This window comes from Myxocyprinus asiaticus, chromosome 39, assembly GCF_019703515.2.
Source record: "Myxocyprinus asiaticus isolate MX2 ecotype Aquarium Trade chromosome 39, UBuf_Myxa_2, whole genome shotgun sequence".
NCBI classification, from domain to species: Eukaryota; Metazoa; Chordata; class Actinopteri; order Cypriniformes; family Catostomidae; genus Myxocyprinus; species Myxocyprinus asiaticus.
In genome coordinates this window covers 29,673,683-29,688,462 of record NC_059382.1, presented here as the reverse complement: position 1 = coordinate 29,688,462, position 14,780 = coordinate 29,673,683, and the positions used below count along the sequence as shown (strand labels likewise).

General features: G+C 36.5%; 1 protein-coding gene across 3 annotated transcripts in view; it reads right to left on the bottom strand.

Annotated features, from left to right (window-relative positions):
* LOC127430022 (1,4-alpha-glucan-branching enzyme-like) overlaps positions 1-14,780 on the bottom strand; it is a 218,258-nt gene that overhangs the window by 138,903 nt on the left and 64,575 nt on the right. The gene's annotated exons all lie outside the window — the stretch shown is intronic.

Here is a 14,780-nt window from a genome sequence, read left to right as displayed (position 1 = left end):
GTTTTGAAAGTTTCGAAATTTATAATATACTCTATACTCTATTGGTTTAATCTGAGACTTTCCAAATGATTTATTAGATTTACATGTGAGAGCAACAGAAAAGGCAAGGAAAGAAGGCAAATCGCACACTTTTGCAATATTCCATGCCATTTTGTAGTGTAAGTAGTATGAATGCGAATAGTATGTTCACACTGAAAATTCAACAAAAAATAGGAGTACTATGATAATGTACTCGAGTTCTTACAAAAATTGAGAATTCATGGCATATCTGCCACAAACTTGCCGCAGATTTGTAACTGATCATTTTCACATGCAAATGAGCTTTGCAGCAAACTTGCTGCAAATTGTCCATTGTTGCCAAAGGTTTGCTGCAGGTTCACCACTACCGGTGAAGAGCAGCGAACTTCTGGCAAACATTGCGGAAAATCACAAACTCATTTGCATGTGAAAATAATGAGTGGAAAATTTGCGGCAAGTTTGCCAGAACTCTAGATTTTTTGCAAGGGTGGCGGAATTACCAGGTAACGATGCTGGACTGACAAAACCATTGTAATGGTGAATATGGCAACTAGTGAAAGTTCTGTGAAGAGATCACCTTACAAATGTAAGTTAAATGCTTTACCATCACCCTGCACTGTGTGAATTTTACCATTCAACCCTCTAAGGACATGTTGTAGAAATAATCGCCATCGCCATAATTATATATATGGGGGCCTGGGTAGCTCACTGAGTATTTACGCTGACTACAACCCCTGGAGTCCAGGGTGTGCTGAGTGACTCCAGCCAGGTCTCCTAAGCAACCAAACTGGCACGGTTGCTAGGGAGGGTAGAGTCACATGGGGTAACCTCCTTGTGGTCACGATTAGTGGTTCTCGCTCTCAATGGGGCACGTGGTAAGTTGTGCTAGGATTGCGGAGAATAGCATGAGCCTCCACATGTTATGAGTCTCCGCAGTGTCATGCACAGCGAGCCACGTGACAAGATGCGCGGAATGACGGTCTCAGAAGCGGAGGCAACTGAGACTTGTCCCCCGCCACAATCTGGGTGGTGGAGGACAAGTCTATATATATATATATATATATATATATATATATACACACACACACACACACACACACACACACACACACACACACACTACCAGTCAAAAGATTTGAAACACTTGACTGAAATGTTTCTCATGATCTTAAAAATCTTTTGATCTGAAGGCGTATGCTTAAATGAAATTAGTTTTGTAGACAAAAATATAATTGTGCCACCATATTAATTAATTTAATTACAAAACTAAAATTTAATAAAAAAATTAAAAAAGTTATTGAAATTGATGACTTGGACCAAATAATTAAGAAAAGCAGCCAATAAGTGCCCAACAGAGATGGGAACTCCTTCAATACTGTTTAAAAAGCATCCCAGGGTGATACGTCAAGAAGTTGGTTGAGAAAATGTCAATACACACACACACACACACACACACACACACACACACACACACACACACACACACACACCAGTTAGTTCTGGTCCTCAAATCTGATTGAACGAGAGACGTTCCATGAGCACTGATGGTCTCACACCATCAGCACTCGGACACTTCACTGTGTGTGTCACTCCGCTTGTGTTCGTGCCATTCTAAAATAAAGTGTACAGTAAGAGCAGTGCAGATGTGTTAAGAGCTATCTGTCTCTTTACATTTAATTTTGTGACATTACATATTTTAGCCAGCAGGTGGTGGCAAAAGACCATTTTTGTGTGTAATATGAGCCAGTTGGTGACATGAAGTGAGTCAGCATCACTCAGTGTTTTTATTCAACAGCACTCCGTGATCGCTCGTATTACTACTACACTACTAAAGCTAGGAAATAGCTTTAAATGGCTTTAAACTAACAACTTCAGTATTAAGGCTCATCACAGCTGAGACACAGCAGACTGATTAATTACACAAACTCAAGGCGCTTAACTCTTACTGGAGTTTCCACATTGGAGAGGACAAAATGGTGGAGGACATTGTGGTTTCTATAGTCAAAGACTCTTGCGCATCGGCTACCATAAAATAGGGAGGAATACCCCTGCTTGGACGGCTATTTTTCCACTGAGAAATAGGATAAATTTAACCAAAATTACATTATCTTCAGAAAGCTGACTAACACACTACAGTATCATCAACAGGTGATCGCACTCTCACTCACACACACACACACACACGCGCACACACACACATCCTTGTTTCTCCAATAACAAGTTAGAAACAGGCCCAGCCGTGATACTAAAGTGATGTTTTTGAGAAGCTTGAACGCATCATTTGGTTTGAACTAGCAAAGGCAGATTCTGATTCGTCGCATAAGAAAGTAGTTCCATGCACAAATGACCATACTCAGTTTTTCCTATTTTTTTTTTTTTTTTTACATTTACTGTAATATATATATATATATATATATATATATATATATATATATATATATGTGTATATATATATATATATATATATATATATATATATATATATATATATATATATATATATATATATATATATATATATATATACACACACACACACACAGTTGTGCTCAGAAGTTTGCATACTCTGGCAGAAATTGTGAAATTTTGGCATTGATTTTGAAAATATGACTGATCATGCAAAAAAACTGTATTTTATTTAAAGATAGTGATCATATGAAGCCATTTATTATCACATAGTTGTTTGGCTCCTTTTTAAATCATAATGATAACAGAAATCACCCAAATAGCCCTGATCAAAAGTTTATATACCCTTGAATGTTTGGCCTTGTTACAGACACACAAGGTGACACACACAGGTTTAAATGGCAATTAAAGGTTAATTTCCCACACCTGTGGCTTTTTAAATTGCAATTAGTGTCTGTGTATAAATAGTCAATGAGTTTGTTAGCTCTCATGTGGATGCACTGAGCAGGCTAGATACTGAGCCTTGGGGAGCAGAAAAGAACTGTCAAAAGACCTGCGTAACAAGGTAATGGAACTTTATAAAGATGGAAAAGGATATAAAAAGATATCCAAAGCCTTGAAAATGCCAGTCAGTACTGTTCAATCACTTATTAAGAAGTGGAAAATTCGGGGATCTCTTGATACCAAGCCAAGGTCAGGTAGACCAAGAAAGATTTCAGCCACAACTGCCAGAAGAATTGATCGGGATACAAAGAAAAACACACAGGTAACCTCAGGAGAAATACAGGCTGCTCTGGAAAAAGACGGTGTGGTTGTTTCAAGGAGCACAAAACTTGTTGACCCCTCTCCAAACATAGCGCTTATGGTTATGACCATAAAGCTCTATTTTGGTCTCGTCACTTCAAATTACAGTGTGCCAGATGTGAGGCGTGTCAAGGTGTTGTGAGGTATATTGTAACGGGCTTTTTGTGGCATTGGCACAGTAAAGGCTTCTTTCTGGCAACTCGACCATGCAGCTCAATTTTGTTCAAGTATCGTCGTATTGTGCTCCTTCAAACAACCACACCGTCTTTTCTCCAGGCACTTATTGGTTGCTTTTCTTTATTATTTGGTCCAAGTTATCAATTTCAAAAACATTTTTTTCTTAATTAAATTTTTGTTTTATAATGAAATAAATTCATATGGTGGCACAATTATATTTTTGTCTACAAAACTAATTTCAAACATTTAAGCATACACCTTCAGATCAAAAGATTTTTAAGATCATGAGAAATATTTCAGTCAAGTGTTTCAAACCTTTTGACCGGTAGTGTGTGTGTATATATATATATATATATATATTAGTATATATATTATATATATGATTTCACACAATATAATATGTGAGATTTTACATTTTATTTTCATATTTCGCTGTTGATCCTTCACATTTTAGCTTGTGCACAAATTTATAAAATGTCATGAAATTGCATTTTTAATAATGATCCAAGCTTTTGTCACTGTTTGAAATTTCAACAAAATATTTACAAGGTTGGAACCTAATGAAAATAGAATTAATAATTATATTATAGAAATAATTAAGTGCTGCTGTATATAAAAAAAAAAAAAAAACACTTTTTACTAACCCTTGCATAGATGCAGCACAAGCCTATTTGTTAAATTATTTCATATCTACAGTGTTTTCTGAAGTTAAAATATTTCACAATGTCTGATTGTTCCCTTTAAATATGTATGTATTTATGCATTTATTACACTTACTACATTTTGTAACGTTTGTTTATATGCACTTTCAAATTCAAATCTACAAGCTCTTGAGTTTTGGAACACTTTTACCTTCTAACAGACGTACAACAGGCACGTTAGAGTTGACATGGTTAAATGCAATAGCACTGTTCAGGTTGTAGTCCACAAACTGGAAGTCTAATTCGCCATGGGTTCCCTCTGGATTTTTCTATGGGGTTTTATAGTGAGGGTTTTGGATTTATAAGTAAAATAAGGTCTGTGGTAAAGATTACTTGAAGATATGTGGACGTTTTATTCTACAACATATATTACACACTTTCATACCTCAAACGTGAATTTTCCAAAAGTCGTACTGAATTGCATACTTTTTTTAAAATTCACACGGCGGCTTCAAAATACAGGTTTGAGGTATGAAAGTGTTTAATATATGCTGTAGAACAAAATGTCCACATATTGTGAAGAAATGTGTACCACAGATCTTATTTTACTCAAAGTTGAAAAACCCCATTATAAAACCCCATAGGAAAATCCAGAGGGAACCCATGGCGAATTAGACTTCCGTGTTCACTTACAAACTGACGTCACGGTTGAACAGCTCTATGTCAATGCCATTTCATGGCTGAACTAAAGCTGTGGTGACAGGGCGCACACTCATGGGACACAACACGCTGTAACGGACTTTGACTGAATCCAGCTTTCTAATCAGCCGTTTCTTATTCAGTAAAAGGATTGCGGCGCTCAAGTTCTTCTTCGCCACTACACAACTCATTCACTGGTGAGTAATGGAATGGAGAAACGACAAGAAATGTTGAGCAAAGACATTTTTAAGCAGGATTTGTTTTTTTGCTTGTTTGTTTTGAGGAAGTGGGTGGAGAATTCTGCTTCCATCTTAAGAGTCAGGTAGATAAATCAAGACAAAACAGGCATCATTAATGGAGCAATTCGGCATTCCAAGTCTTTCCCCTTGTTTGGCATTTGGTGAATATTTACTCGCCAGTGGCTAATAAAATTTTAGTCACATAGTGCGAAATTTGAAGCATATGCGAGTGATTTACTCACTAAATAGAGGGCTGCCATTACTTGAGATATAAGTGTTTAATTGAGTTTGGTTAACGTGCTAAAGCTAATGCATTGTGTGCATTTCAAACGTCATTCCGTTAGCTTAAAAATAGCGAATGCTTTCATGTAGTAAAAAATTTGTGTTCTATTTGGGACGATACTACACTTTGGAAATGTACACACGAGATGGCCGAGTACATAGTTTTTTGTTTGACATGAAGAGGGGTTTAGTCAACCCGATCTCATGAAAAGTCATACATAATTTACGAGTTGGCTATTTCGTATGGTCTCGCATAAACTCGTATGAATTCATCACGTGCAAATTCCCGGATGTCTAATGCGGAAGTAAACGTGAGTTCTGCACATGAGGCGATAAGGACATACTTATTAATATTATGCCCTAACCCAAACCTTATCTAAACTTAACCAATCAGTAGAGTGTGTAAACATGATAGGAAGCTGTTGTGTGTGACAGAAGCAAGTAATTTTCGCGTATTAGATGGAAACGATGTCCAGCGACGTCATTGGCTGTAGTGAAAGTCTTAGGAATACAAATGAGTGCAGTCGCATGATATCATACGAAATAGCCAAATTTAGAAAAGCTGTACGAATCCTGATGATTTTGCCATGAGAGTGTGTTGGGTTTAGTTGTTTATGGTTGCTGAGCAACGTCAGAACTTTCCGCAATAATACACAATATAACTGATGTGCGGCCACAGGTGTGCATCTAGTAGATCAGCTATTTTACAATGACTTTGAATGTGGATCATCAAATAAAAAGATAAAGTAATATTTGTTTTATAATATTATACTATAATAATATAGTTTTCAGTCATTTGTTTTAAACTGTACTGTTACATAATGTGAAGATATTTTTGTACTGATGCCAGAATTGTAACTCATTTCTTAGGAATAGTCTTTTGGTTGGCGTCCACAAAGTTTTACATAAAAACAAAAAAATAGATAAATGAGCGCACGGGTTTTATTTGTAAAGTATTTAATTAACTGGATTTTCAAAAATTTTCAGCAAACATACTGTTATCGTGACATAAAATTTCTCATACCATAATATAAGATTTTTGTCATACGGCCCACCAATAAACACCTCATGGACATTATCAACTATAGACATTAGCAATCTTTCACAAAGGCTACGCATAATTCGCCATTATTTGCACAGCATACCAAGCATGTCCCACAAAATTAAACTAACATATTCCTCTTGGTTCGAATTAGAAAATGAGTGTTAACCCTCTGTGCATGTAATGCATGATCGAAATGTGAGACTGCCTCTGTTTGATGTGTAGAGGGATTCCGATGATAACTGATGAAAAATTGATGCAAATGAGCCAATACAGCATGAGACCGGAGGAAGGGATGGATAAGCATGAAAGAGCCTTCTGAAGTCACACATTTGAGACCTCTCGAGAGTCAGAGAGAGGGCAGATAACAGCGATGGCCGAGTGGAAGTGTGCCTGCCCTTCAGGAGGCGGGTGGAGAGGAGTGCTGTAGCGACACAGAGGATTAATTTACTTGCTTTCACAAGGTGTCCTTGCAGCTGTTTGAAACAGCCTATTAGAGGACCCACAGGAAGGCATGAAGTGTGGCCCAGTGGATGTCTCTCGGCTAGTTAGAGTTCTACTACAAGGACTAAGAGCTCAAACACTGGCTGTTCAAGCTACCCTGTAGACGGCATGTAGACACAGCACATATCAGGGCTAAACTGTTTGTGCCAGACATTTCCATTAAAAAAAACGCTGTCTTTTTATGACTTAAGCATGTAACTGTGGTTTCTACATGTCAAGACGAAGAATACAAACAGCAAAAAAAAAAAAAAAAAAAGAAAGAAAGAAAACCAATGACTGGAACATTCCTCATTCTTACCATTTCATTGAATAGTCATACATTTTTAATTGATGTTTCTGAAAGTCAGCTGATCAAACAGCACTGAGCAAAAGCCCTCTGTGTGTATGTAGACAATGTTATTCAGTAGAGCCTTGCTTACTCTTCAGTTTGTTTGAAGCTCATGGACTACTGGATGAACTTTTATTCTACAACCACATCATCTTTTTTTGACTTGCAGTAAATAATTACACATTTAGGTAAGATATGACTGAAAAAATAAGAAAATAAAAAAGCGTAAGTCAGTGGTTCTCAACCAGAGGGCTGGGGCCTACAGTACAAGGCGGCCTCAGCAAACTTCCATGGGGGCCTCAAGATGACTTAAAATTATTTAAAATAATTTATATAAAAAATAGCAATATTAGAAACAGCTAAGAAATCAAGATTATAATGTAAAGTGACATATTTTTCACTCTGGTGAAAATGCACAGCTGAGTGATTTTATTATTGTATTATTAATACTAAATTTTTTGGGAATTGATTGGGTGTTCCGTACTAGAATGGAGCTATATTTTAATTCAAGTTTGCAGTCAATTTTGGACTATCCCTCTACTAAAATACTCACGAGCACCAACTATTGAGGACAAAAGGGACATGGACAACATGATCACACAGAAAATGGACATGTTGCTTCCAAAGGTTCATGTACCCAGAAATTAACCTCAAGCAACATCCCCATTAGACATTTCTAATTTAGACATCACCAATTCAGTCATACCTCTAGCAATACCAAAGTCCCTTTCAAGGCAAGTCGGCATAAAAGTACAGCTCCTGTCTACTTGAATGGGGAAAGATCGAAATCTCCAAAACGTTTGGTCAAGATTACGATGAAATAGCATATTTCAAATCAGCAGTAAATTCTAACAACAACTGTATCATAAACAGTGCTTCTTTAGCTCAAATCATGTTACAAAAAAGCTTTTTTTCAGGCTGGTCCAGCTAATGTGCATTCTCAAGTTAACTGACAAGTGAATCAGAAGTTAACTGATTGGCTCTATAACCTGTAAGGCCGAACTTCCTTTTCTACACCCGCCATTTTGGGTGTATCAACTTCTCCATTCATTCCAATAAAAAAGGTCTGTCTCGGGGTAAACAGTCTATGGCGAAACTGATAATGTGTTGCGCGAGCAACCTCCAAGACACGGGTTCTGGTCCTGTGGGAACCAGGAAGTAATCGTGTTGACAAACAATGGTGAGGGTGATTTGGAGGTTGCATTTTTACTCTAAAATAACATTTTTATTCAAATATTGGTTAGGTTTAGGGTTAGGAGGTAGTTAATAAAATCTGTACTCCTGTTGACTTGCTATATTGTTTACAACTACAAACACAACTCACATTTGGCATGACTCCATTTTACCTGGAAACTGAAGCTCTAACAAGCCCATACGGTCAACAACACTTCCAGTTTTAGCCAGTGGGGGCAGTGGTTCGAATCTTGGTAAGAATAGACAGATTTCAGCAGCAAAACTTTTGACCTACTGTTGCCGAATTTACAGTGTGATCAGTCTGACGTGGAGGCTTTAAGTCAGGTTACCTACAACATTAGCCTAAAACAATGCCTAAATAGCTGTTTTGCTATTGTTTAACATTACCGTTTAGGTGATAATTTAGGTCAGCTGCAAAAAATGCCATTTCAGAGGTGGCCCAAATTATTATTTCATTTTTATAAAATTACCAAGATTACCACAATTTTTCTTTGGAATAACATGCACAGAGAAATCATTCACAACAAGACCAGAACCCAGAAGTAATATTAAGTAAATAAGTTCAATTACAACTAGTTAGGTTTTACAGTTTGTGTGGTGATGTATGAAGCAATTGGAAGCATTGAAATTAAGCCAAAACTTAATACTTGAAACTTGGTCTTGGTCTCAAGGGCTGGTCTTGGTCTAGAACTGGGTCTCAAGGGTTCAGGTCTTGGTCTGGATCTGGGTCATAAAGGGTCTGGTATTGGTCTTGGTCTTGGAGGATCTTTTCTTGACTACAACTCTGCACTGTACCAATAAAATCATCTTACCCCATGTTACATTGATCAAGGGACCAAGGAAGTCTTGATCCCTTGAAATAAAATACAGCTCAGGTAAGTGTGCCACGATAATTGGGTTGATTCATAGCAGACCGGTGACCATAGTCAACTGCTACAGCAGTTAAACATTTTTAGGCATTAAAGAGACAATGGTCTCAGAGAAAGGGGCCAGCTTGGGTACAAAGAGGCCAAAGAAACACAAACGGCAAAATCCCGCCGACTACGCCACAAATGCATGCCATCACCGATGCTGTCTGATTGTCTGTATCAGAGTTGCTTGATTAGACAATGCTGTGCCATTTCACTTGTTGGGAGCAGGCCCTTTTGTGATTCATCTTCACAAAAGCCGGGATTAAAAGAGAGCCCGACACCTAGATGCATCCAAACAAACGATGACAAGAAAACAGACAAATGAACCAGTGATGACACCAGGGCGGTCCTTCAGGCTTTTACAAATGACTCTTCAGATGGCTGCTGGAGGTGGCATATGTTAGCAGCCTGTCTAATGAGACCCTCAGATAGCTGCGGAAGCTCAATAAGTAATGAAACTCCAGCTTGGCTCTTGTTAACGAATCTCCTTGCCGTATGAAACTAAACATTGGGTAATGTATTGGTGGCAGCAGCATTTGGCATGCGCTTATTAAACGTGGGTTCAAAGAGGCATTGATAGACTTCACAGAGGCGGCCATTAGGGCCAGAGGCGGCAAGCGGCTTAAGTGCCATATGCCTTCATGGTGCTCACTGCTACTATGACAGTGAAGATTTGGAGAGAAGAGCTTTGGGCAGTAGTGTACGTGGGCCGCATACATTGTGAGTGTCAATGGGAGACAGTATTGTTCACTGATTCACAAACATACAAGGACACTCTAAGTTACTATATATTTAAGACTCATTTAAGTCAATTTATGTTCCTGATTTAATTCAGGGCTCAACGGCCCAGGCCAGTTTGAGAGAGTTTTGGTGTAGTTGAGGTAACTTAAATGGTTGACATGGATGAGGTTTTTATTGAAATTGCAAAAATGATTTGTGATTGTCTTGGAAGTATTACTTACTGTATAATGGGCTGACAATTCTAAACAAATCAGAAATGGTCTTCACCATGTGCCATAATTTTCCAGTAAAAAATATTTATGAAGTTTATAGCTGTTGTGGAGTTACAGTACATTATAGCTCTGAAACTGTAAGTTATTATTGCGAATAAAATCATAATACAATTCTTATTGTATTTTGTTTCTGGAAAGAAATCAATGTTATATTCTGATACTAATAAAAATATGTATAATTTTTGTGGTGAGCACAGTGCAAATGTTGGCAGGGCAAGTAAAAATCTGCACTAAGGCTTGACTGGGCCAGCAGAAAAAAAATCCTACTGTTGAGCCCTGTAATTTACACTTCAAAACACAATTTATTTTTTTTTTGCGGTTAGCAATTCTCGTTTTGATATGTTGAGCTGAATCATTCATTGCAAGACCTCATGGGCCATGTGTTTGACATGTTAACAGCTTACATTACAAAACATAATGTTAGATGTAGACTGTCACACATGGGCTTTGTTCTTTTGTTTTAAATGTACTTGTACTTCATCAGGGCTTTGCACCTTTCCAAGCTGTAAAATAAAAGGATAATGTCATTACATTTTTTTTTATGCTCAACAGCCCCTCATAGAATTTTTCTTTGTTCATGCCAAGAACATGCACACAACTGTTATTGATTCAATAAATTCAATTAATTTAAATACTAATGGTATGGGCATTTAAATATAGATTTTTTTTTAATTTTTAAAAATATTTTTTAAAGGGGTCATATCATACATTTAATTTTAAACGTGATCTGAAATGTTAGTGAAGTTATTTTTATTTTTCTAAATGCCAAGTTTTTGACCCTTGGACATAAGCAGATAAGGGGGGACAACTGGACCTTTTGTGTTGTTTTGTATATGTGATATGTTTTGTCTCGGGCCCAATAATTTCTAACTGCAGCCCTGCCTTTAAGACATTTAAGTAAATGTCCTCTTGCTCTTTTTAAACTGGGGAGGGACTTTTCAGTTTAAAGTTACAGTATGTTAAATAGAACAACAACCTCTTATTTCAAAAGGTCATTGAAAATGTAATTCCTTATAATATGAAACCATTAATTCCAAGCAATATGATGATCTAATGATTGGTCCAAATGCACTGAAATCACACACTTGGATTAAAAAATGTAGTGGTTTTTACTGCTAATTGAGGTCTCATTTAACCTCCAGCAGTTGATCTGAGAAATGTCAGACAGGAGGTAAAATTAAAAATTACCTCACTCTGCGTGCTCCGAATCTCATTTATTCACACTTTTAGCTCTGGTTGACCCAGATTTGACCTTTTGGTCTCTTCATTTGAATGGCTGTTTGTCCATGGGTGTAACAAAACATCTCCATATTATGTTTTCACACACTTATTTTTAGTCATTAATGAGAAACACAGTCATCTTTTTTCTTTCTTTCTTTTTTTTTTTTTTTTTTTTTTATAAACGTCAGCCTTCAAAGATGCTTCTTTTTTTTATTTTCTCTGCAAATGGTGCTTTTGTCTTCCAATTGTATACTTTTTCAGCAGTAAACGGTATTCACACACAATATACACATATGCTTGATGTCAATATTGTGATGTGGTATACCAAATTTGTAAAAAAAAAAAAGTCTAGTTGAGTGTCACCTCTGTTTTGACAGCATCCCAACATTGATTTTTAAGAAACACTCCTACAGTTTGCTCTAATTTGTAAAGTTTTGTTTTTGTGAACAAATTTTTTTTTTCTTCCTCCCCATCAGAAACAAAACATCTGCTCAAAATGAAATCTGTCAAAAGGGCCAGAACTCAGAATGATAGGGTGACAGAGGAAACTAGAAATTAACTTTCCACTCCGCCAAGTGTCTGGTGTCTCTTCAGATCCGAGTTCCCCTTCAAAAGATCTTTTGCTCTGACCAATTTGTGAAAATTCCGTGGTTAAGTGAATTGGATGTTGATTCTGCATCTATGTGGACATGACAATACAGTGTCTGAACATGCTTTCAAAGGAGCATTGAAGGGAGGGGTGTGTCTGTTTTGGCAGTTGAATTCAAATATCAACAGTGTTTCTCAGGAATCACTGAGTGCACCTTTAAACTTAGGTTGAGTACAGGTACAAGTTAAGAGTGTTTAATGTTGCTTTACGCATTAAGCAATTGCTATGCTAATCAAATTATTTAGGATGCTAGCATTCACTGGACTAACGAGTTTATAATGTAAAGGGAATAATTTAAGTTAATTTAACAAGTCAGTTCAGTTTGGTTTAGTTAATTCAGTTAGGTTCCCTCTACTTGATGTATTTAAATTGAAATTGCATGATCATTTTAAGTTCAGCCAAAGAACACAATTTCAAGTTAAGTGCCATCAAAATATTTGAGTTAGCTTACTTAATATTTAAAGTTAGGAGCGATTAGCATGCAAGTGTAGAACACAGTCTTTATCTAAAGTTCTACTTAGCCTCCTTAAAGGTGCAGTATGTAAGATTCAGAAACCCTTGTTATTAATGACACCTGTGGCCGTTAATGAACTGCAGCCAGCTACCTGTTGCTCGCGCTTGTGCACACACTCCATAGGGATGTGAGCATCGGCCAAAACAATGACATAACGTACAAAGAGACAACGTGATTCACCGGCATCATGCTGACAGATGAGGAAGCATAATTAAAATTACACAGTTATGATTGTTTTACTACAAACTTTGAGACTGTATATTATATTTGACTCTCCAGTACTGGAACAGGGCTAAAACAAAGTGTGGATATAGGTCTGACTATGCGAGACTGTAGTTTGAAGTAATCACTTTTCTTTGCATGATACATTGACTGCATTTATACGATAGCCTATGTCGCCGTTAGCTAGCTAGCCAGCTTTATCAATAGCTGTTAGCTAAATTTGGTGGATGATGACAGTAGCTGTTTATAAAATAGACTGTACATTATAAATATGTTGACAATTCAGTATTGATGTGATTCCATCACAACTGTCATTTTGATATATCGATCCGCTATTGTTTTATAATAATAGATTGTATATATTTTCTGTATAACCAAGTTACGTTGCACTAATGAATGGATCTTTTTGTATTATCTTGAACATTGTCTAGCATTCATTTCATGTGTTATTGTAGTTTAGATAAAATTACACAGATCAATCCTTATGGCACTGTATTTCACATGCTTTGCAGTTATGTAAGCTTACCTGTCCAATAAGAAGAACGCCAATTCAGGGTCGGTTTTGATCCCCAAAACCGAATGAAGGTCCCTCCAGGAAACAAATGCCCTGCCGATGTTCACTCTAGTTTTCGCTCGGCCATGATCATGTTCCTGCTTAGCCAGACTGGATTCAGCAGATAAATTATTTTTTTGTGTAGGAGTCGGTGTTGTGCTGGGAGCTGGACGTTTGCTGGATTCCATCTCTAAGATAAAGTTACCTAGTGTTGCAGTTTATTGTCGCTGTTGAATAGCGGAAGAGAAGCTATTACTGTCTGAGGCAAGGCTCTCAGGAGCGCGCATAAATGTCACATCCTTTGGATTTTCCCGGCAAAAGCGACCCGATCCCTTCGCATGAAAATCAGTCTACAGACTTTAATAGGCAACCTAGGAAGTCCGGGAAGGGCTCATTTTTTAAGTTGAATTACAAGCTGTTCACACACTGGCAAAAAAAGCGAATATTACATGAAAATTGTTACATATTGCACCTTTAAACTTGGACTTTATTAACTTAAAAAAATGTAACTGATTATCTCAATGAATTCTGCTAACTTATTAGGATTTGCAGTGTATTGTTATATCAGATCTAACAAATTTCTTTTTGTGAAATGTTTTGATGAGTGGGATTGTGCCATGTTTCTTTGAAGAAATTCACTTGGTTTGATATTTTCTATATATTGCAAAGACATATTTTAAGTGTGACGTAAGTGTCCAAATACATTTTGGGTCCACTGTATGAAAAAACATAAAAAGAATGTGATATTTGTGTATCAAAATGAAACCGCTCAGAACTCATCAAAACCATTTCCAACATAAAAAGATGCCCAATGTGCAGAGTGATGTGGAAATTCTATTATAAAACAGATATTTTGAAATTTTGCATTTATAGCATGTGTATAGTACCATCTAACTTCAATGACTTTTATTGACTTTAGCCTGGCTGACGTTAATATAATATTGTATTTTTGTTCAAATCTTTTCACAATAATTAAAGATCAAACGATAACTGGAAAACCTCCTACTGAAAACCCCTGAACTATAGTGTAGTATTTGGCAGAAGAATTGTTTATCATAATTACTATACATTTTATATTTATATATTAATAAAAACATTGAATCATTTACTGAATATTGATATATGTTATCATATTGCTGTTGCTGCTGTTTTATAAAAGCAAAAACCCACTGAATATTAAAGTGATTTTACCACGGTTATAGGATGTACTCTGGCACAATGCTTTAATCATGTCATTTATAAACAAGAACATTGTGAGAGAATAATGTCTGTTCAAATTTAAAAGGGCAATATTTCTCATTCTGAGCAGTAATTTAAAATAGAACATTATGGCAAATACAACATTTTAAATGTGATTAAAACA